The 24304-nt window shown below is 41.8% G+C and overlaps 1 long non-coding RNA gene across 3 annotated transcripts; it reads right to left on the bottom strand.

Moving 5' to 3' along the window:
* Nucleotides 1–24099, bottom strand: LOC131832305 (uncharacterized). 3 transcript variants are annotated; one of them, XR_009353984.1, is made up of 4 exons: nucleotides 23578–24099; nucleotides 21516–21701; nucleotides 18281–18408; nucleotides 1–16214 (listed from the first exon to the last, which is right to left on the bottom strand). It is a non-coding gene; the product is annotated as an uncharacterized LOC131832305 (long non-coding RNA). The 3 variants fall into 3 exon arrangements; XR_009353985.1 differs by lacking the exon at nucleotides 21516–21701 and having other exon boundaries at nucleotides 1–1741; XR_009353983.1 differs by lacking the exon at nucleotides 21516–21701.
* Between the last annotated feature and the right edge of the window lie 205 nt (nucleotides 24100–24304).

The following is a 24304-nucleotide window of genomic DNA, read 5'->3' on the forward strand; positions in this document are numbered from 1 at the left end:
GTCTCCCTCCCAATCCCATCTTGTTTCATTGATTCATCTCCTACCCACTTAAGCCCCCATGTTGCATCACCACTTCCTCATATCAGGGAGATCATATGATAGTTGTCTTTCTCCGCTTGACTTATTTCGCTAAGCATGATACGCTCTAGTTCCATCCACGTCGTCGCAAATGGCAAGATTTCATTTCTTTTGATGGCTGCACAGTATTCCATTGTGTATATATACCACATCTTCTTGATCCATTCATCTGTTGATGGACATCTAGGTTCTTTCCATAGTTTGGCTATTGTGGACATTGCTGCTATAAACATTCAGGTACATGTGCCCCTTCAGATCACTACGTTTGTATCTTTAGGGTTAATACCCAGTAGTGCTATTGCTGGGTCATAGGGCAGTTCTATTTTCAACATTTTGAGGAACCTCCATGTTGTTTTCCAGAGAGGTTGCACCAGCTTGCATTCCCAATTAATCATGTTTTTAAGTTTGTACCAAGTTACCAGGGGCGGTGACCTACAAAACCAGACAAAACCAAACACAATCGCAGGAATTCATCAGTACAGAGAGTAAATGAGTCGGAGCCCTGCAGTTCCCCTGGACTCTGCTCAGGGAAAGGCCTCTTGGTCCTTTTCCTTAACGTCCCCGTACAGGAGCCCTTACTTCCACGCCTGGCTCCCACTCCACTTCTCTTGTATTTCCTTTCTGAAACCCTTTTTCTCGTAAAGTTTGTCTGTTTTGTTGGTGTTCAGTTCTTGTTTCAATTATCTTTCTCTCACACTTTTCTTCCTCTTGGATTTTTATACTTCTTTCTACTTTTGAGCCTCGACTTCAGTGACGGCTTTTCATCATCCTAGCACCCCATGTATCCCTTGCTCTTCAGAATATTTTTTTTCTGGTCTTTGTCTCTGGAAGGCCCAAGCAGCACCCATGTGTTTTCTCTCCATAGGTCCGCATTCTTCCAAGACACTGTGGGGTTGCCCAGATGCCCGGTCAAGTCAGTAGCCAGCATGGTGACAAAGGAAAAGGCTTGAGCTGCCTCCATTTCCAGGGCTGGGACCCAGTGGTCTGCTGAGCCTGGCCAGGGGCTTGTGCCTGGCTGGAGGGAAGTCAGGAGTAGAGGGCCCCAAATACCTGAGATGTACCCTGTCCCCCAGCCCCGACATTGACCAACACGATAGGCAGTTTACCTCCAAGATGGTACCCATTTAGCTTTAGGCTTTTCCTTTTTTTTAGGCTTTTCTTTTTTTTCCCTTTTTTAAAGATTTTATTTACTTTATTTGACAGACAGAGATCACAAGTAGGCAGAGAGGCAGGCAGAGAGAGAGAGAGGAGGAAACAGGCTCCCTGCCCAGCAGAGAGCCTGATGTGGGGCTCGATCCCAGGACCCTGGGATCATGACCCGAGCTGAAGGCAGAGGCTTTAACCCACTGAGCTACCCAGGTGCCCCTAGGCTTTTCCTTTTTAAAATAAGATGCAAGCACCTGGAACCTGTGGAGAAGAAAACAGGAAGCCAAGAACTGGTCTTGGGATTTTCAACAGGAGAGAGAAAATCCATTTTGTATTTCTAGATAAACATAGATTGTGATAAGATCAGCCATAAATAAACAACAAGGTTAGAGGAAAAAAAAAAAATCTTTACATGGAGATGCAATCAACAGTGGCTGAGAACGGGAAAAATTGTGATTATAGCTTCAGTTCTAACATAGTCTTCCTCTTTGGAATGCAGTTCCCTCGCATTGAAGGTCTATTAAAAAAAAAAAAAGGGGAAGGAGAAAGAGGAAATTCTAAAACTTCCTTTTCACTTTCTAAATATAGTTTAATTCATTTTTAAAAAAATCTACCGTTTGTAACACTTTGAAATTTGTTACACTCATGAAATTAGTCCTTTAACAAAGGACTCAGTTTATCTGTGACTGCAGGACACCCTCCTTTAAACTGTAGCCAAATCTAGTGCATTTTTGGATGACCTGATTTTTCAAAATTTAACTATGCCCATATCTGCTGTGTAAAGTGAGGCTGACTTACAGATTTGAAACGTATGCAAGGTAAGTATTCGGGAGCCAGAAATAAACCAAACAAATGACAGTGTTTGCTTCGTATGAGCCAATAATGTCAGAGTCAGTGCTGGAATTGTCTTAGAGCTATCCCAAGCTGTGGTTTTTCTGAGAAGGTGTAGAGCCTGAGCAGGGGCAGTACAGTTTTGTAGTGTCTGGAGAAGTCAGCTGTCATGTCAAAATGTGCTAATACAAATGACTGAGCTACCACCGCCATTAAGACCTGTGACAGGTTGCTCTGCACAAGCTGATGGCTGTTTTTTCTGCAGGAGATGGAGCAGAAATCTGGATAGCTGAGGATCTGGGTTCTTCCCAGGGCAGGAGGTGGCCTATTCTACCTAGAAATCTACCAGCCTGACCATGGTTCACAGTTGCAGAATAGATGTACTTTTTGTTGACCTGTTATTTTTTTTCTTTATACTCTCAGCTGCAAAATTGGGATTGGAAGTATTTTTGCTTTTTAGTTAGTTTTTTTTTTTTTAAATTGTGACTTAGAATGCCAACTCTTTATCACCTTCATGAGGAAGTTGAAAAAAAAAGTTATGAGAAAATAATAATATCTACTGCATAGTGTTTATTATGCCCAGGTACTGTTTTAAGTACTTCACAGATATTTTTTCATTTAATCTTTATGAGTACACTCTGAGTAGTCTTTTCTGGGTAAAGAAACACAAGGAAACTCAATAACTTGTTCAGTCATTCAGGGATGTGTAGGGTTTGAACCTAAGGAGTTTGACACTAGAGATAAAACAGGAGAGGGAAGGTGACAAGGAAGTTTGAAGAAGAGAAAAAAACCATCAGAACAACCAGCTTTTCCCAATGCTTTGAAGAAACCTTCGAACTCTCTTCTCTGCTCCCCCTACCCCTTTTGAAAAGCCTCTCTTAGGACAGTATCTGAGCTGAGACCAGTGCCCTGAGAACAGAGAGGGGTCTAGCTTTCGAAGTGGGGGACTGTATACAGAAAAAGCTCTGGGTTAATTTTGAAAGACCCTTCCCAGCCACCTTGTCTCCCCAGGACTTGGATCTTCTGTCTCTTTGGGCTAGAAATGAAAAAACAAAAACAAAAACAAAAACAAAAACAAAACAAAGCAAAACAAAAAACCCATTTGGTCAGGGTGTCATGCTTTAAGAGTGGGTCAAAGTAGGGGAATGCCAGCCCACTGCTCTGTGGAGCCCCCCACCCAGCTCAACCTCATTCCTTAGCCGTTTCCTGACCTATGTTCTCTAGTCCCTCATGTTACATTAACAAAAGCTCTATTGCATAGGAAACTTGACACATCCTTCTGAGAAACAATGGGAACCACCTAAGTAATTTTTAATTTTCTTGTAGCCCACTGTTATAGACTGCATGTTTATGTCTCTTCAAAATTCATGTATTAAAGACTGTATTTCCAATTTGATAGCATTTGTAGGTAGAGCTTTGGAGAAGTCATTAGATCGTGAGGGTGGAGACTGTGATGTGATTTGTGCCCTTTTAAGGGACACAAGAGAGATGATCTCTCTCTGCACCAAGTGAAAATAGAGTAAGAAGGTAGCTGTCTCCAACTAGGAAGAGGATCCTCACCAGACACTGAATCCGTCACTCCCTGATTTTAGACTTTCAGCCTCCAGAGCTGTGAGAAGTAGATGTTGTTTAAACAAACTAGTTAGTTGATGGTATTCTGTTACAGCAGGCTAAGACACCTACAATAAAAATAAATACTATGTGAAGTTGGTTTTGGTAATGCATTTTCATCTCATATATCAAAATTTTATATTTAATTCCATGCAATGTAAAAATCATTGCAGTCAGTGTAAAATATTTATGAGATATTTACCTTTTATTTTTCATGATGTATATTTTACCCTTATACCAGATCTCAATTTCATAGTACATTTTGTTTGGAAATTCTTGGTCTGTATTTAGATTTCAGAAAATTTATGGTTAAAAAGGATTCAACTTGGGATTGACATACTCAAGTTGTTTCAAGCATAATTGAGAGTTTTTCCAATAATTGAAATAGAATATCAGCTTTTATATTTACATGAATTAAAGAAAATACAATTAAGTATTAGTTTCTCATTTGCACTAGTCACATTTCAGGTGCTCAAAGAGGTCCATGTGACTAGTGTCTACTTTATCCGACAACATAGTTTTAGAGGCCAAAGAGACAGGAGACTAAATAACCATAGGCTAATCAGTTTACATTAAACAGTGACCCAAAACAACCAGTTTATAGTGTTCTTCTCCTTGCTGGTCACACTGGCACAGGAAACTCCCTGGGCGGACCAGGAAGTTTGGTTTTGGGCACCAGCTGGTATCTGATTAGTTCCTACACTTGGCAAGTTATTTTGCAAATGTTAATCCTGCCACCTAGTGACCACTTTCTGAATTTCACATGGAAATTACCATGTAGAAAATTCCACATTGACTTCTGCATTGGCACCCCTTCTGAGCTCTGAGACTTTCTCCTGTTTGCAGATGCCACGTGACACTATGCTGCTGGTAAGGTCATTAAATTTTGCAGCTGCTTTTGTCACGTCTGGAGAATAAAAGCTGAATTGTCATTTCATGTCAATTTTATGCCCTCCCTTTCCCCACAACAGTCAAGTTCTGGGAGTACAATGAACATGGCTGAGGGCCTCCTGTGTGCCATGTACTGTGATGGGAGGAGATGCCTCCTGTCCCCATAAGGGTTATGGTCCCCACTATCCCTTTGACGGAGTGAAGCTCCTGAATCTTCTCTTTACGTATATGTCTACTTTCTCACTGAATTGTGAAATCTGTGAGGACATTGTCTTGCTTATGTTTTATCCTTACTGCCTAGTTTGGTGTCTTTCCGACAAATGATGGATGGATGGACGGATGGACGGATGGATGGACGGATGGATGGACGGATGGTATAGCTGTAAGTTATAGCAGCGCTCTTGCCACATTTCCCCAATTACAGGTCATCTTTTCAGCGCTCTTGCCACGTTTCGCCAATTAGAGGTCATCTTCCCTTTTCCATTCTCAGTATGAACCAAGTCATCTTATTTTCCTTTTCTTTCTCTCTCAGTCTTCCCTTATTCCATTATATCCTCAGGACATACTTAGCACATGACCTTGTCTTGAATTTTGAAAATATAACGGTGAAGTTGGCAACTCCCTCACTTACACCCAGCAAACCTCCAACCTGTGCCTGATGCTCCTTGGACTCAAGGCCTTGATTTCTGGGTGTGCTCTGAAGCCCCTGGTCCACTTCTTGGAATCACCTGGGAAGCATGCACAGCAACTGATGTCTGGGTCCTAACTCAGGAAATCTGATGCCATTTGTCTTGGGTGCAGGCTAGGCAGTAAGATTTTAAAATTATCCCCAGGAAATCATAGATGACAGCCCAGATTAAGACCTGCTCTCTGTGTGTGCTTCCCCTTTCAGCCTTCTCAGGCTTCAGCCAGCAACCTCACCTTCATTTGCATTTCCAATTGTTTCTATTCTCTCAGGTAATTTTCCAAGCACAATGCCCTGATGCCCTAAACTCTCCTATTTAAAATAAGGACCCCCCCCCCCCCAAAAAAAAAATCTTCCCAGAGCCCCAAATTCCTGGCAACTCTCTGCTCTCTTTATTTACTTTCCAAACCAAACATACTTTAAGGATAAATTTTCCACACAGGCTGTTCCTGCCTCATCGACCATTCACTCTTAAATCTCCTCCACACTGGGTTCTGCTCCAGAGCTGAGGACCATGTAATTCAAAAACTCTCACCTCTGTTGGCCTCCAAGACCCCATGCTCTCTTGCTTCTTTCTCAAGCTATCCTCTTTCCCGACCCCTCACTGTTGAGACTGCTTCAGGATGTGGCACTCAGCTGTCCTTCCTTTTACTCTGCTTCTTATGCTTTCCAGTCTGTGGGCTCCGGGGTTTATACCCCTGCTCAGACCGTTCCATCAGTTCCATACTTGCATTCCAAATCTTGATTTGACCTGCCTCTCCCCTAGGTGTGTGATAGGCATCCCAGATTTCATGTTCCAAACCTAATCCTGATGCCCTCCTGCCCCACATCTCCTCTTATAGTGATTCCCATTTCGTCAGTGTCCTGTGACTTTTGTAACAACTGACTGCAATCAGATTGGCTTAATGTAGTATCCATTTATAGTCTTAGAGTCCCGGAGGCCAGAAATCTAAAATCAGTTTCACTGAGCTGAAATCAAGGTGAATCTGTTTCTCGATCCTTCCAGTTTCTGATGGCTTCCAGCATTCCTTGGTGTATTAATTAGGGTTTTTCAGAGAACTGAAATCAATAGTGTGTGTATGTGTGTTTTTTTTTTTGCAAGGAACTGGCATACACAACTATGGAGGGTGAGAAGTTACAAGATCTGCAAACTAGAGACTGAGGAGGACCAGTGGTGGCATGGCAGCTCCAGTATGAGGGCAGGAAAAGACAAATGTCTTAGTTCAATCAGTCAGGCTGGAGGAATTCCCTCTAACTAAGCATTTTTGTTCTCTTCAGGTCTTCAGTTGATTGGCTGAGGCTTACCCACATTAGGGAAGCAGTCTGTTTTACTCAGCCTTGCAATTCAAATGTTAATCTTATCCAGAAACACTCTCACAGACACAACCACAATGGTGTGTGACCAAATGTGTGGACATCCTGTGGCCCAGTTAAGTGGACACATAGAATTAATCATCATAGTAGGCTTGTGATCCCATCACTCCCATCTTCAATGCCAGCATCTTCAAATTTCTCTTGGTTCCATCTTCATATCGCCTTGTGTGTGTGTGTGTGTGTGTGTGTGTGTGTGCGCGCGCGCGCATATCTTCTGATCTCCCTTTTATAAGAATACATGTGTTATAAGGATACATGTGATTACATGTGAGTGCACGTAGGGCCCAGCCAGATAATCCAGAATAGTTTCCTGTTCCTAAGATCCTTAAATTAATCATACCTGCAAATGTCTTTTTTTTCCAGATAAGATAGCATTTACAAATTTCAGAGATTAGAACATGTATATCTTTGGTGGACCATTATTTAGCTGACTCCACTACTCTAGCAAAGGGCACTTTCATCCACTCAGTTACTTAAACCAGAGCTTTGGGACTTACCTTTGTTATATATTCTCCCCAACCCCACCTAATACATTTATATCTCCCATTACATTTTCTTTAATAAATAATCTTTAATCTGCTTAGCTTTTTCCACCTCCTCTACCACCAACCCAGTACAAAACATAAAGTTTTTCCTGGACTATTTTAATGGTACACTACGTTGGTAGTAATGATCTCATTTGTGCAGTTATGTGTTGAGTATCTGTCTCTAGGCACTAATTTGTAAGTTCCATGAAGGCAAGAAGTTGGACATGTTTTGTTCACCATTGTATTTTAGACTCTCTAGCATAGTGCTTGGTATAGATTAGGTGCGCAATAAATACTAATCACATGCGTGAATGGATGGATGCCACATTTCTTTTTATAGAGGAGCTCCTGGTCTGGCAAAGGAGCCATTCAGTGGCTTTTGACCTAAATGACTGTATTTGTTTATTTAGAAGATTTGTGTTGAGAATCATCTATATCTTGACCATCTAGTAGGCTCAAAGAATTCATGAGTTAACAAATTATGTAAAACTACCTGTGTTCACGGAACTTTGCATTTTTGTGTGGGGAAAGACAGACAGGTAGTGTAATAAATATGTAATGTGTAATAAATATGTTCAATATATGAAAATGTGCTTATTATAACATTAGAAAGTGATAAATTATATGAAAAGAAATAGAACACTTTAAGAGGAATTTGTATGCACAAAAGAAATAGAACAGTTTAAGGGGTAGAGCTTTATGAGAAGTCGATATTTGGAAAAAAAAAAAAAAAGCCTGAAGGAGCTGAAGGGATGAATCATGAGTATATCTGGGGAGGACATTTCCAGGCAGAGGGAACTGCATTTGAGCAGGTCCCTGAGGCAGGAGCGGTCCTGCTCAGTTCCAGGTGGATGAGGAGGCCAGTGTGGCTGCACTGAGTGAGGCTGTAAGGAGGTGGAGGTGATGGCCTCGTGGCCATGGGTCCACTCCCTAGAGGTCCTTGTAAAGCAGTGGAAGGACTTTGGTTTTCCTCTAAGTGAGAAGGGAAGCTATCACAGGATTTTCAGCAGAGAAGTTGACTTGCATTTTATTTATTTGTTTATTTATGCTGCTCAAATAAATATTTATTTTTCTTCCTACAAGTTTTTATTTATTTATTTATTTGCTGAAATTCGATTAGCCAACGTGTAGTACATCATTTACATACTTTTGGTGTAGTGTTCAATGATTTGTTAGTTGTGAATATCATCTAATGCCTATCACATCATGCAACCCCCCCCCTTAATTCCAAGTTTTTATTTAAATTCCAGTTAGTCAGCATACAGTGTAGTATTAGTTTCAGTTGGAGAATTTAGTAATTTATCACTTACCAAATTATCGCTCTGGCTGCTGTGTGGACTATATAGGTGAGCAAGGATAGAAACAAAAACCGTAGGGAAGTTATTTCAGTAATCAAGGTGAGCAATAATAATGACTTGGACCAGGGTGATAGATAGCACAGACGTGGTGGGAAATGGGCAGAAATGGATATATTGAGAAAATAAGGCTGATAGAATTTCCTAATAGACTGGATGTTGGCGGGAGTGTTGGGAATGGAGCAGATGTGTGTCAAGAATGACACGAAGGTTTTTGGTCCGAGCAACTGGAAGCCAGACTAAATTCAGACTTTTGTCTGGGACTCCTACTCCAAACATCTTAATTCCCTAAAGTCACTGGAACAGCTCAACAGCCCTGAACTTTCCAGACAGCTGCGCGGAGTTGTCATCCATCCTTCCCTGGAGAGTGTCTGATCCCTTCCCTAAACTTACATCCCACTCCTCTTTCTCTCACATCTGTGCACAGGGGACAAGGTCAGTTTGCCTTCAGCACAATGCTCAGCCTACATTCCAGCCTTGACACACTGTCACAGTGCATTCTGGGCCTTCCTCTTGAGGTTGGTCTGACACTGTCCTGTCCTTTTGACCCTTGGTTTTGTGTTCACTCCTAAGGCTCTAGGAGGCTGACCTGATTATTATTTTGCTCAGAAAAGTTTCTCTTTGTTTTGGTCCAGAACAATTGAGGTCACTCAGTAGCCCCTGAACCTCTATTGACCCAGGTGGCCAGGCCAAGTGCCACTTTAGGTAAACTATGCCCTATTTATTTATTATTTATGTAATTATTTATTATGCCCTATTTATTCAACTTCAATATTTTTAATATTCTCTTTGACAGAGGCTGTGGGTTATTTATATAACAGGCTCAGTGGAAAGTCCATTCCGTTAAGAAGCTGCAGCTGTTAAAAAAGAAGGCTCATTTTCCCTATGTATGTGCACTTATGTGTGTACGTGTATCGGGCGCTCTAAGGCTTTGGGAAACGTTTGGGAGAGTCGGTGGCAAGAACAGGTGTCTAAGACAGACCCTGTTTTGACCCAGTCCCTCACCCCACATAAGCCTCTCAGTAAAGTAACATGAAGGGGTCAAGCCTCTCATGTTTCTTCCCCTGTGAGCCTCAGGATGCCACTGTTTTTCCTTCTCTTTCTGCTTCTCCTCTTTTCGGTTGCTGAGTGGTTCCTGTTAATGTGTGCACATGTGTCCGCGAGCCCACAGGGGTATAGGTACCTGCAAAGAAGTCTGGGCGGGGTGGGGTGGGGGCTTAAACTTAATGGACCCTCAACTAACTGTTAAGGGGCAGTGTTTAAGTTGCCAACTTCCCTTTAATTGCAGTCACAAGCTCTCCCAAATTCCACCCTTGCCCCAAACGCCAAAATTCACAGAGCTCTTGCCAGTCCAGCTCCCATGGCCCCTGCCCCTCCCCCACCCAGTGCCCAGGCTGGCAAGGTGCATTCTGGGTAGGCTGCGGAAAGATCCTGGGCAGTGAAAGGCTCATCAGGTATGCAAATGAGCCCGAAGTGCTGCGGGCCTGAGGTGAGGGAGCTGAAAATGGCGAAAACTGGCGCCTTCGTCAGAGCTTCCCAAGTTCTCTGACCTGAAAACTGCTCGTGAGGACTGACAGGGACTCTGCGGTCATCTCCCAAAGCTAGCGGAACACGTGGCCTTGTCCTCGCTGGAGTCACATCTGATTTCACACCTCCTGTGTGTTCTGCTCTTATTAGGGGACACAGGAAGGGTTGGGACCGGAGCCTGAGGCAAGGTTACTGCAGCTTACCTTCTAGAAACATTCTGGGACCTAGTGCAGAGCTGAGCCAGCTCGGGCAGAACGTTCAGGGAGCTGATGCCACAAAGCTAATCGTATCTGGCCGAATGTATCCTTCTTGCCCTGTCATCAAGGCAAAGTGCAAGAACGTGTTTTGTTTTTACTCCTTGGCGTATTGTTTAGACTTGGGGATTAGAGGGAGGGAGGTGTGATTTTAGTTCGGAAGTGTGAGCTCGGGGTGGCCTTTTCCCCCAAATGCCACACAAAGGGGAGAGGTAATAGCCAAGTCTGCAGGGAGTCTGCCTCACATCCTCTGCCTCACATGCCCTCTGGATGTGAGGGGGGGAAGAGCACCCCGGAGCTCTTGTCCAGTGAAACCCCCAGCCTTTATTTGTATGCTTCTGGGGTCTAATTGGTAGAAACTCTTGAGTGCTGGGATGGCCTCTGATACACTCCACCTGAATGTTACTTAGCCCTTGCTGTGGGCCAGGAACCGTTCTAAGGGCTTCGCATGTATTAACTTAGATTTACAAGTTCCTGAATGTGCTAAGAACAAAAATCAAGTTGTACAAGAGTGTCCATTGTGTTCTTCTGTTCCTCTAAAAAAGTTATTCTGCATTTTGTGTGTATTTCCAGGAGAGGGAAAACTTCTGGAAGGGTATTTCAAAAAATGATGTAATGGCTGCCCTTTAGGAGACTGAGAAGCTCCTCAGCCAAGGAACTATGGTCTTGTGAAGGAGATGTTTCATTCAGAACTTCATTCAGAACTTTTGTTTGCTTGAATTATTTTTAACCATGTGTGATGTATTCGGGTTTCCATTGAAAACATGCCACAGTTATTTTGAAGGAGAATGGAATGAAGCTTTGTACGCCAGAGAGCATTGTGGATCGGATGCTAGAGCTGAATCTTGGTGGAGGAAAGTGTAATGTGATAGAATGGATAGAGTACCAGGGGTGGAAGCGCAGGGGTATTTTTGAGGAGGGTGGTTTTGACGCAAAGGAGCTTGCTGTCCTGGTGACTAAGCAGTAGCTGTAATATCAGATTGGAAGGAGGATTGGAAATAGCAGTGAAAGTTCATTTGACGTGAATCATTGTCACGCTTAAATGGGCAGTGTTGCACCTGTAACTCCCTTGCAACGAATATATCAGTCTAATTCCAAGATTGTCTCAGCCTGCAAGACAAGTCCACCTCACTTTCTCCTATGATTAGACTCAATTGCAGGTGGTGCGAAGCTATGGTGTGATCGTTATCACCACTACAAACAGACGATTGGCCTCAGTCATCTGGTCCTCAAATATATCAAGGGACATTACTGTGCTAGCGTGGTGAGGAGTCCAAGGCCAGTGAGACCCAAGCCTGCCACATCGAGGATCCCACTGTTCATTTGAAAGTTTGGCGATGATGTGCAGAACAGAAAAGAGGCTGCTAGAGCATGGTGCTCCGGAGGAGTAAATGGGAGTGTTAGGGTAATGGGAGACGCAAGCACCATTTGGTGATATTCAGACGGGAGTATTTAGGTACAGAATGGTAGACTGAAGAGGCAAGGGACTGATACAACCAAAATTATGTGTGGGAGCTTAGGAAGAAGCAGTTTGGAAAGGAAAGAGACCTTTCTGCTTTTGAAATAGGAGAAGCAAGAGACAGAAATGGCAAGCACGGGTTGGGGCAATTTGTGATGGTAAGGAGGGAACAACAGAAGAGTTGGGATTGATGTTTTGTGTGGCTGTACTCATGGGGCTGAATTCAGGGCAGGACCCAACACATGTGGGGAAGATTCTGGGAGCAGGGTCCTAATTCGGCAACCTACAAGTGCCTATTTTTTAAACTTTTAAAAGATTTTTATTTTTTACTTTTGGGGGCACATGGGTGACTCAGTTGGTTAAGCATCTGTCCTTGGCTCAGGTCATGATCTTGGGGTCCTGGGATTGAGCCCCACCTCAGGCTCTCTACTCAGGGGGGAGCCTGCTTCTTCCTCTCCCTCCTTGTGTTCTCAATCTCTCTCTCTCTCTCGCAAATAAATAAATAAAATATTAATTTTTTTTTAAAATTTTGAAGTAATTTTTATTTCCAGCCTGGGACTTGGAACTCACAACCCTAAGATCAAGAGTTGCATCTCTACCAACTGAGCCAGCCAGGTGTCCCTTAGGTAGTCCACCATTGCTATTCTATCAGCTGATCTCCAGGATCGTTCAGGCTGTGGGTGAATCATCCAGATCTCTGAGGTGCATTTAATAGTCATTTCATAATGGCAAGGAGAGGCTGATTTTCTCTTTTAAAAATTGTAGACCTATGTTAGTATTTAAAAATTAGAGTTTATTGGATACCTTGAATATAGTGTAACATTTGGACTTAGTTGAATTTGCCTTTCACCTCACATAATTTTTTTTTTGTATTGGTGGGTACTCTCCTTCACTAAGTATAGGAAAAATTTTTCCCGACTTCCATGATAACAAAACATTTCTCATTTTCCTATAGTTCTTACTCTCTCTCATTTTTTTTTCTTTTGAGATTTCCCGCCCCCTCCAGAACCAGACAACTTCATAGAATTCTTAGATGAGTGTCAGATTGAGATAATGTGACTTACTTGTTACTGATAAATAATACTATACCCTGCGTCCTATAGTTTCTGCATTTCATTGGCCCCTCAGTGCCCACCATTGCTATTCTATCAGCTGATCTCCAGGATCGTACAGGCTGTGGGTGAATCATCCAAATCTCTGAGGTGCATTGTATGGAAGAAGAGGTCCTCTGTGGGATGATTTTAAATATACACGTTGGTGGGGGCTAGGAGTGGGCTTACATTTGGCCAGTGTGTGAAGAATTTTATATGGAAAGCTGAGTTCACTGACAGCACGCAGGCTGATTTATTCTCATGTTGGTTTCGTGCACCCATTTAATAAATTGATGCTTGTAGGGGCTTGGATGGCCACTTATTTTTATGGGTTTGGGTAGGGTTTAGGTTGCAATGTGGAGTCCATTTGCTGTTGGCATATAGAGGATGTGAAAGTAGGTCTTAGGCACACAAAAGGCACACAAAAGGACCAGTGAGCTTCAGACAGGGACGTACTTGTTTGTGGCAAAATGACCTAAGAACAGACCAGAGTGATTCTGTCCAGAGGCCAACAGGGTGAGCACCAAAATGGTGGGTTTTGCAGACTCATGCCGAGCCAGTGGAGCCAGAGTCGAGTGCGGACTGATGGTGGTGGCTCAGAGAGGGAGAAGGGGAATTAGAGGAAGCTCTGCTCAATTTTCAGACTTTCAGAAATTTTGTGAAATAATCATTTTGGTGAAATATTTTTAAAGTTATTTAAAAAATACAGCTCTATAAAAATGATAATTTAAAAAATGCTTCTTTGTGGGGTGCCTGGGTGGCTCAGTGGGTTAAGCTGCTGCCTTCGGCTCAGGTCATGATCTCGGGGTCCTGGGATCAAGTCCTACATCGGGCTCTCCGCTCAGCAGGTAGCCTGCTTCCCTCTCTCTCTCTCTGCCTGCCTCTCTGCCTGCTTGTGATCTCTCTCTGTCAAATAAATAATAAATAAATCTAAAAAAAAGAAAAAATGCTTCTCTGTGAATTACTTGGAGGGCTATCACTATAAGCTTCATGTAACTGGACATACTTTTTGTTTCTAAATTATCCCTGGTCTGGTATGAACATCCACATTATTTGTTTGTGGCTACTTTCCACAAAGTAGGTTTCTCATGTGAGAAAGCATGACATGTCATTTAACTTTCATTTCACTTTTTCTGTCAATCACGACAGGGTAGCATTGTTCACTCATATGTGCTGGGAGCAGTGATCTATGTGGATACTGTTAAGTCTTATTAAAATGATTTGTTTAGCATTCACAGAAGGAAGGATAAAATTAAAATCATGATCTTGGGCATCCCTCAGCCTCCCTGAGTTTTGGTTCCCTTATTTTAAATGGTCACAGGGTGAGAGTGGGTGGGGTGGGCCAGATGGTTTCTAAGACATTTCCCTTTTTAAAAGTCAGAGGACATGACCGTAAGATAGGAGATAAGGTATTCAGGACTGAGTTTGAATGTGCTAAAAGGTAAACTGAGGCATATTAAATTGCTAGCTTGAGTAAACAGGGTTTCTAATTGGGCAGAGACTCGCTAGAGTAGTTAGGAGTCAGAGGAAAGACTTTCAAAGGGAAGACTGGGAAGCAAGAGAAGGAATGATTGGATTCGGCTGTAGCGTAAGCGGTTGCCTTGCTTGGGAGGCCTAGTTGGCTGTTTGTTGTGAGTAGTTGTCCTTAGGTTTCAGGTTCTTAACCTTGAGGCATTTACAGGATTAGGTATGGGTTCGCTCACTAGGGGACTAAAGGATTAAAGTCACCTCAGTCTAATGGCTTCCTTGTTTAATTTAGCATATGTGACCAGAATCAGAAGGCAGCTGAATGAAGTTCTCGGCTTAGAGTTCATGTTTGTTTGGTTTGTGTTATGAGAGCTAGGCCATTTGTAGCACTGCCTCCAAAAACTACTGAATTCTAAGAAGATAATTACTGTCCGTTACATGTCCAAAACTCCTTATAGCTAGAATATACACTTGTAGACTGAATACAGTAGAGCTGTTCTGCGAACACAGGGAGGCCTTGTATTATTGGTTCATACGATATATTTATCTTATTTCGCAGGATTTAGGACATGATATTAGTACTTTAAGTGATTCTACACCTGATGGTTTCTACTCTGGTTTTCCTGTGTGTTGTAGGATAATGCTGCTGTCCAGAATCTGGCATCTAGGACCCAAGAACAGGGTGTCTTTCTTGAAGTGATCCCACTCTTCAGTCCCTGCAGAAGTGAAACTTTTGCAGAGAAATTCTTAAGGAATGTTGTGGGTCCCAGTTGTTGCAGTTTTACTTCTTTTCCTGGTCTTCAAGTCAGTCTCTGAGTGCCGTCCTTCTGCTCTTGACCACTGTTGTACCATGGGCCATCATGGAGGAACTCTGGGAGGAGGAGAACTTCGCTGGCTCCGCTTGGACACCCCTTTCCAGTGGCCAGAATCCCACCTCTCAAGTCAGCATATTAATCTTCTCCATAGAAAGGGTGTCATCTGCTGCTATTATATCCAGTACATAACGAATTTCTTCATTGGATGTCTGTAATTTTAATTTGGTAGCCCGGCTTTCTTTATCTGTGATTCCTCTGGACACTTCTGCTTTGGAACATGGCTGCACTTACCAAGAGTGATATGATGTAGCTGGTGGACTCTGGTTTCCTGATACTTAGCTATGAAGTCCACCAAAACTTATTCCTTCTGGGTATATCAAAATATTTTTCCATAATATTCCAACATTATCTTTTATTTTTTTTTTTTTCCTTGCTTGATCTTGCTATGGCTACAAAAAAAAATTTTTTTTTCTTGTCAAGTGTGTGTTTCTAGCTCAGTATCTGCTTCTATTTTGGCTGGACAGTCGGTTGGTTTTAATTTCTTAAGGATCTGTTTCACATTGGTTCCAGGGGATTACAATAGCGAATGATGACTAAGAGGTAATAATAGGGCATTTATTAAACATACCTGTGGACAGGGTATTGTGTCATGCACTTCCACACAGATCATCTCTAATCTTTCTTGCTAGTTAGGTATTGTTCAAAGATATTTTTGTGAAGATGTAGAAGTTCAGAAGGGTCACGTGCCTTGCCTAAGGCCCCACAGCTACCAGGGGCTGACCAGGAATTTGGAAGCAGCTGATTGCCCAATTTGTGAGTTTTCCATTGTACCATGCTCTCTTCACTGGGACTCGAGGGTGTGTTTGAGTTGATGGATTTGATTTTTCTTGTTTCCAGCTTTTCCCCGTCTTACAGTCTCACTCATTTGCTCCTCATGTTCTCATCCATGCACGTAATCCTCATAATTTAAAACTCATTCAAACAAAATTCTTCTTCCAAGCTATTACTCAGCAAACCAAACCCAACTTTGATGAAGCTGTTCCATTGCTGGTGTTCTGGTTATCTCAAGTGTCTGGGAGAGACCTGAGAGCACAATTTCATCCCTAAAAGTACAGTTATCAGTAAATGCTTATTCACTTTAAAAAACGTTACTACCAGTATAGTTAACTTGCTGTGTTATATTAATTTCTGATGTACACCCTAGTGGTTCAGCAGTTGTGTACATCACTCAGTGCTCATCAGGGTAAGTATACTCTTAATTCCCATCACCTATATCCTCCATCCTCCCACCTGCCTCCCCTCCAGCAACCATTAGTTTGTTTTCTATAGTTAAGAGTCTGGTTTTTTATTTTTCTCTCTTTTTTTCTTTGTGTATTTTGTTCCTCAAATTCCACATTTGAGTGAAATCATACTGTATTTGTCTTTTTCTGACTGACTTATTTTGCTTAGTGTTATACCCTCTAGATCTTTTTGTGTTGTTGCAAATCATGAGTTTATTTTTTTTATAGTTGAGTACTGTTCCGTTATGTGTCTATACCACATCTTCTTTAGCCATTCATCTCTCAATGAATTAGTGTTTTTTAAGTCTTTGAATTAATACCTAGTAGTGAAATTACTGGATCATATGATAATTTGATTTTTCATTTCTTGAGGAACCTCCACAGTGGTTTTCGACAGCGGCTGCACCAGTTTGCATTCCCACCAACAGTGTAACAGGATTCCCCCCCCCCCCCTTCTCTTCATCTTTACCAACACTTGTTCTTTCTTGTGGTTTTGAAAACACACTTTCAAAACAGTGACTTTTGAAAACAGAAATTATATGGTTTTTAATGATTTCTATCTAATTCCCAGATTATATAAGGCAGTATAAAATAGTGTATGTAACACTGTGCTAGACCTTTTAGGTACATTAATACTTTTTCCTATTAAAAAACTTAATAGATCAAAGGAAAAAACCTATGAGATGAGGATTATTATTCTTTTCCAAGTTCACATAATGAGAAAGGAGCACATTCAGATTAAAGCCTCCTTTCTCTGGTACCCAAGCTCTTCCTACCACATCTGACTCCCTCTTTACTGAGTTGTTTATAATATTAATTACCATATCACCCTGTTACATCAGTATTTGGAGATTAGCATTAGCATTAGAATTTGCTCTTTATTTCCTGGTAGAAGAGGAATGCAGGAAGATAGACAGTTGGGAAGATTTAGGGGAGATTGGCACAGATTGGAGAGGAGAAATGCTTATGTTAAAAAAAAATATATATATATTCTTAAACACTTAAGCAAAGATTTTAAATGGTAAATTTGACAGGGAGTTTTTCACTGAATTAAAAAGTCAAATTGTAATTCAATGAACAATATTTGAAGTCAATATAATTGAATTCCAAAATGTTAAATGTTTTGAAAGTGAATTATTTCACGCACTGAATCCAATCCTCCCGCCTCTGTCCCCTTGATGGACAAGTCTTACATGCCATTCTGAGGATGAACTCGTTCATTGCAGAAAAACCCAGTGAGCAAAAGTCCCCTTCTTTGTGTCTACAATACAATAATCCCATATCTTTATTCTGTTTCTTCTGTTGGTGTGTTTTTTTGTCTCCACCTCTGTGTTATAAACTCCTTGGGAGTGAAGACTCCCCTCTTCTTGTTCTCTCCTGTCTTTTCAGGAAACTGATCAGGGGCAAGCCTACTGTATGCTCGCTGATTAGTGGCATATAATCGGATGTGCTTTGAGGCCATGAAAGGAGACGTTCATGTGTAATCTGGGGAAAGGAGAAGACAACATGGGTGTGTGGTGGCAGAGACTGGTTGTGCAAGAGCGTAACTGGCTCCGTAGCCTCACTGTCTGTTCACAGGCCTTCTTGTTTGTACTTTGGTAACCTCAGTTGTGGAGATCCCAGCACTTAATGTCCTTACCCCTCCCTCCACCACAAATGGGGACCCAGGTGGGGTCACAAGGCATCAGGGATCTGCCATGTTATCAGGTTGGGGTGGATGTGCAGGCAGATATTTGTTTTTAAATCACCAGACAGGCTGTCTCCTGAGATCTGACCAAAACTGGAACTTGGAGGAGATTCAGCTGGCTTCGGTTTAAACCAGACAAAGTGAAACAATGCTAACAGCCAGGGGAAGGAGTCTCAAGACCTTGCCGGAAATGCTTACTCACCTTCAGCCTGAAGTCCGCAAAGTCTAAGCATGGGTATGCGAGCAGCTTTCGAGTCCTTGTATACTCCCTCACTGCACAGAACCAGGGATACCCATTCTTCTATGGAGTAGGGTAATGGTTGCAAATTTCTAAATAATAATATTAAGTGATATTGTAGTTTTGTGCATATATTGTAGATAGAAATGACAGAAGCATATTTACCATATAAAAAATTCTTAGCTTGTGGAAAATTAGTCTCATCTCCTTAGAGAAATCCTAACACTCCTCATTATTATCCATGACCAGAACGTTAGGCACGTGCAATTTTGTGGACTCAGGTGGGTGAAGAAGGTAATGACTTTCAGAGGGAAGTAAAATGGAGTGGAGAACTGGTGAGTGGTCCCTGTTAATACTTTGGAAGCAGGCGGTCTGCTAAGCCTAGTGACAACCGACCGTGGCCCTTTTGGACCTGGCGCCTCATCCCACGTGTTTTATCCAGTCCTTTCAGGTCAGGGCATAAGAGTTAGCTTGAAGCATAGCTGCCACGCTAATTTCAAGGCATCTAGCTTTGTCTGTCTTTCTCTTTCACACACACACACACACACACACACACACGCACGCCCACACACACACATACTCACGTTTTTATGAGGGAGAACAAGATGGAATGAATATAATGTGGTTTAACTTTCAGAACTTTAAATGAGAGCCTCTTTGTTAGTGAAAAGCAAACAAAGCAACTGGCCACAGGGTCAGCATGCTCTGGAATGCAGAGTTGTTTGTCGCCAAACAGCGGCCTGATGCTGGGTTTACATAATGTTTCAGTAAACTGAAACAATGAGGACATTTACCATTCACTCTAGGCCTGAGCCATAAAATCAGAATAGGGAAGATCAGGGTCACCAACTCTGATCCTTGAGGCCCTAAACAAACAGCCCTGCCCAGGGCAAAGTAGCTCCTTAGGCTAAGTCGTACACATTTATTAAACACCTAGTGTTTTACTAAAACCTCTCTGGATAGGAAGATGCAAAGGCCCACACCCCTTCACCCACACCCCTATGGAATCTTCATAGGGCTTGGGTTCCAGGCCTGCAGCGAGATCTAGCTGGCAGGCAAACACTACTAATGGGAGGGTGTTAACATTAATGTTAAAGTGATTTTCTTTTTAGGCAAAATGCTCTATATGAGTATAAATAGAAGAGAGTGTTCAAGTTCACCTACGGAGCATAGATATTCCAGAAACCACTAAAAATAACTTAGTGGTGTCAAATGTGAGGTGGGGTGTGGCAGGAGATCAGGATGGGGAGGTGGTAGTCGAATAAGAAGGGTCTTGTGTGTACATCAGTCTAGGTACTAATGTTTAATCCTGGGCAAGGAGGAATGTCAGTTAAGTATTTTGAGCAAAGGTAATGATTCTGCAACGACTGTGTCTTAGAAAGATCACTGCAATGGCTTCGAGGAGGACAAGTGGGAGGATGGGTGACTGGAACCACTGAAGTGGTCCTTTAGGGGTGGGTACAGGCAAGTTTGCTGTGGACGCTTTGACTGGAACAGATTGAGGAGTTGTTAGGCCTAGGAGAATTGTCAGAGACCTGCACTGGAAGCCATGGGATTCATGAGGGGGACAGCGGGACAATAGGAGCGAGATGTAGGGTGAGTCCTACCTTCAAGCAAATGCCAGGGCTCTGGAATTAATGTGCATGGCCCCAGGGCCTCACCTAACTTCTGAGAAGCCATTCTGAATACTGGCAGTGGGTTTGCCACTGCTCTGGGGCATCGGAGACTAGAGTCAGGCTGGGCCAGCTTTAAGCAGGTACTGCTGCTCTGCCAGTGTCTGGAGCATAGCAGCGGGTCTTAATAAATACTTGTTGATTGACTAGAGCCCAACCCTCATATAGGAGCAGGGATGCAGCAATGAGCATATCACACAAAGACCTTGTCTTGGAGGAGGGTACATTCCAGGTGGTGAGATAAGTGACCAGCAAAAGAAACACAATGCCTAGAAAGTTCAATGGTGAAAGACACTATGAAGAAAAAATAAGGTGGGGAAGGTGGTTTACAGTTGTAATTAAGATGTTCAAGGTAGGTTTTATTGAGCAAAGACCTGCACGAGTTTGGAAGGCACCTCTTGGGATTTGTGGGAGGAACAGTCCCCTTCAGGAGCCAGATGTCAGAGCTGGGCATGTTAATATGTTGGGAGCAGCACGGAGGCCAGTGTGGCTGCAGTGATGTGACTATGGGTGAAGTGTGGTGGGGGAAAGGAGCTGGGACTTTTGTTCTCCATTCGGCGGAGGGTGATGGAAGGTTCTGTTTGCTGTCCTGCTAGACATAGTCTGGACACATGCAAAAGCCACTGTTGTTGAAATAAGAGGTAGGAGGACTGCTCTATATTTAAAGAGCTGAAAGAGCTATAGCAATCAAATGCAGTGCTTTAATTCTCAGGATGAGGATGGAGATTGGAATGTGGGCTAATATTAAATATTATGGTATTCCTCTTGATTTGCTTAGGTGTTATTATTCTATCAATAGGGGAATGCAGAGGAGAATGTCATTGTGAGAAGAGGCATGCTGAAATATTTAGGGGTGAATTATCAGGATATCAGGAACTTTCCAGTTATTCAAAATACACACAAATGCACACCCCCCCCCCCCACACACAGTTGAGTGGATACACACATCCATAAAAAATGCCAAAATAGCAATAGGTGTTGCATCTGGGTGATGGGCATATAGATACTGGTTATACTAGTCTGTCAGCTTTCATTTTAGAGAATTTTCATATTGAAAAGTTGGGAAAAACCCTTTCTGCTATTGTCCATTTTTCTTGGCTCTGCTTTTGTTTGCAGTTACTTATTCCCATGAGATTCTGACCAGCCCGTAGGCAGTTTATTTACTTTGGATCAGAAATGTTTACCTCTGGAGACTTCCAGGAGACACAGAGCATAGGGATTTGGATGGGACGTCTGTGGGTGGTGTTCTAAACCCTTTTTGGCTAGCAATTCTGAAAAGGACAGGACTGGGAGTGGAAAGATGGTGCATGCCTCACAATTTTAAAAGACACTTCTAGGCAAGGGGAGGGCAAAGAAGAAATGGAGCGTTGGAGAGCTACTTCCTCTTTGGAGGGCATGATTTCCCCTGATATCTCAGGTTCTGAATTATTCCACCATTTACTTGCTCTGTGGCTGGACAAAAGTATGTGAAGTGACTTAGAAATTCAGTGGTCACCTAGAAAGTCTGTTTCTGGTCAGGTACTTACCAGCCTCTGTCAGGGGATTGGTGTCTGGTCTATTAAATCCCAGATTTAATCCAGGGGCCGATATATCTGTGAATATTAAAGAAGCTCAACTGCCCTTGCATGGGTCATATGAATTCCATATGGTATTTTCCACGTGAAAGCAAGAAGTAGTGCATCCAGAAAGCTGGGATTAGCACCTTAGATCTCCTGATAAAATTTCAGCATATGGTTAGGAATGTGAACATTTATACACACACCCCCTCTGTCAGCCACACAAGACAAAAATAAAAAATAACTCTGGAAAAATAACTTAGATCTCAGAGAAAAGAAGAATGTAGGTGGTAGTATATAAAGGACTTCCTAAAAATGAAGTTGTTTGCAGCCTTTTATTTGGTTTTAAAAAAAGTCTGTTTGCTGTAGGAATAACAATAAAAGATAAAAATCATTTCAAGCTAAGTAGGGGGAGTAGAAAAATGGTTGCAAATTGTAGTTTTGTCTGTTCTGAGTCCTGTAATAATACTAGCAATATAATGATACTTAACATTCACTGAGTGAATGTTACATTTGTAATATGTTACATTTTACATTTAACTGATTGAATTCTCATGATGACCCTATGAGATAACAACTATTACCTTTATGTTTAGAAAGCTGAGGTCCAGAGAAGTTAAATAACTTGTGTGAGGTCATATGGTTACTTTTACCAGAGAAGGTAAAATGATCTTTGAAGTAAGCTAAATAAAATTCTATCCTGTTTTTCTAGAGTCCCATTTTTATTTTTTCCTCTCTCCTTGTCAGGGCTTGTCTGATCCCTCTGCAGACCGATCAATTGTTGGTCTCACACGTTCCTAGCAAGCCAGGTCTTTAAGTAGCCTCTTGAACGGAGTGGCTTTCAATTTGTGACTCTGGACCTTGGGGTACTGGTGATTTACTGTTACCACTAGCAGTAGTTTGCTGAGTGCCATGTCTTCCACTCTCTGTTTTTTATGTTTTATTTCAATATTAAAAAATACCTTTATTATTCACCTTTATTATTCACTATTAAAAAAAAAAGTGATGTACAGCTGGAGTTAGACCTATATATTTGAAATAAAATTTTCATAAAACAATTTTACCATATGTGATACTCTTTGCGATTTCCCATTTTATTCTGTTTCACTTTAAAAATGCTGATTGTGACATGCTAATGGACTTTATGTCTTGCTTAATGATTTACAACCCACTGTGTAGAAAAATACTTCTTTAGCTCATTTCACCTTTCACAGTAATCCTATCAAGTCAGTATAATTCTAACTCCCATCTTACAGACGAGAGAACTGAGTTCATTTGTTCACAGTTGTAGAAAGAAGTCAAGTACAAGTATCTTGTACTTGGGATAGTATATTTTTTCAAAACAGATGTTGGTTGTGTTAAAACACAGCTCTCTAAATTCTTATGTGCTTAATGCATTGTTTGTGGCCTGAATACACAGTCTTATACATATGGGTATATGGGTGCTGTTCTAGATAGAGTATGTGAAGATGGGGTTGTGATTTATCAAAAGCAAATATTTCTAAGTAACTAATGTTGTGGTAGTTTTTAGTTATTATACCCATTTTCAGTCATTTGTTTAAAAAATCACAACTTCTATCATATGGAGGTCTGAGGGCTTCTTTGAAATTGAAGTTGCTTTTTTTCTAGGAAAAGGATTGAAACAGAGGCCACACCTTCAAAAGTGTGGCTAGCAGACTTAAGTGAGGATTCATGAATTACATCTTCAGTTTTATCAGCCCCCAGCGTAACTTTAGCATATGCCTCAGCTATTACTAGGCAACTATCAAAACAGTATTAGCAGCACGTAAGAGTTTGTCACCAGTAGAAATTACTGATATCACCTCACAGCGTTACAGGTATAACTACACAGAAGTTATGCTAGTTATCAGAGTCACCATTAGATCTTGATATTTAATGGATTGATAGAGAAGCACATATACTAGTGTATCACAAAATTTGTTCTTACTATTTTGGTAATTGCATTTCAATATAATTTTATGCTTTCAACTACATTAGAAAATAGAAATAGGAAAGGGTCTGTAAGTCTTACCAGACTTCTGGCTTGGGCCATGGCTCCAAAATGAATTGAAGGGCTTGACTAAAGGAAAGGTGGAGGCTTCAACATAAGCTGATGGTCTCTGGATGCCTCTTTGGAATTGTCTGATTTCTAGCCACTCAGCATCGACATCACTTATTGTCACAGTTTGGTGGAGGGAGAGATGGGGTACTTGCTCTTTCTAGGCAGTGTGGAAACTGAAGCACAGAAAGTTCTTTGGTCCTCTCAAGTTTTTTTCTCTTGTCTCTGAGTCTGTTCCTTCATGTTCGATTTCCTTTTCATTGTCTTCCTCTTCATTATTGTAACTCTGCCTCTTGTATTTGGCACACAGATTCACAGAAGGAGCATTAGAACTACTCTGCTGTTTTGCTGAATTTAAATTGAGGAAGTCAGGGCACCTGGGTGGCTCAGTGGGTTAAGCCTCTGCCTTCAGCTCGGGTCATGGTCTTAGGGTCCTGGGATTGAGCCCTGCATCCGGCTTTCTGCTCAGCAGGGGAGCCTACTTCCCCCTTTCTCTCTGCCTGCCTCTCTGCCTATTTGTGATCTCTCTCTCTCTGTCAAATAAATAAAATAAATAAAACCTTTAAAAAAATTGAGGAAGTCAACTTTGTTTATTAGATGCCCATTGTTTATGGTGACTGATTTTCTTGTCAACACTATGGGAAAAACCTATATTTCTGCACTGAGTTCTGTCATTAGTCTTCCTGAATATTCATGTTGT

This window comes from Mustela lutreola, chromosome 5 (assembly GCF_030435805.1).
Source record: "Mustela lutreola isolate mMusLut2 chromosome 5, mMusLut2.pri, whole genome shotgun sequence".
Taxonomy (NCBI): Eukaryota; Metazoa; Chordata; class Mammalia; order Carnivora; family Mustelidae; genus Mustela; species Mustela lutreola.